Here is a 439-nt window from a genome sequence, read left to right on the forward strand (position 1 = left end):
TTCACAGTTGAAAAATGTTTTCTTCATCTTATACTAACCATGGTACTTCAAAGGAAGGGGCAAGGAACAGAAGGAACACTGCCTCGTTTTTATTGCCACATAACTTTGCCAGCGTATTAGCAAACACAGCTAGATGACTTTCACTTAAAGGATGTACTTTTTTCTTTTCTTTTTAAGCACTTATGTGCATGCTGTCACTTTTGCTCTAGTGAAGTACACTCCGCCCTCCCAGCTTCACCTATGGAAGGCAAACTCTGCAGAAATGAAATTACTATTGCAATAGGGCTGCTTATTAGGGCTGTTGTTTAATGGAAAAAACGGAGCCAGGAAATAGTATATCAACATGAAGTGGAGCATTTGCATAGTAGAGAGGTGTTACTTGTATTCTACCATCTAATATTAAGAGTGGGTGAGAAAGAACAAAAAAAAAAAAAAAAAA

Source organism: Nothoprocta perdicaria, unplaced genomic scaffold, assembly GCF_003342845.1.
Source record: "Nothoprocta perdicaria isolate Ctin4 unplaced genomic scaffold, notPer1 scaffold_19, whole genome shotgun sequence".
Taxonomy (NCBI): Eukaryota; Metazoa; Chordata; class Aves; order Tinamiformes; family Tinamidae; genus Nothoprocta; species Nothoprocta perdicaria.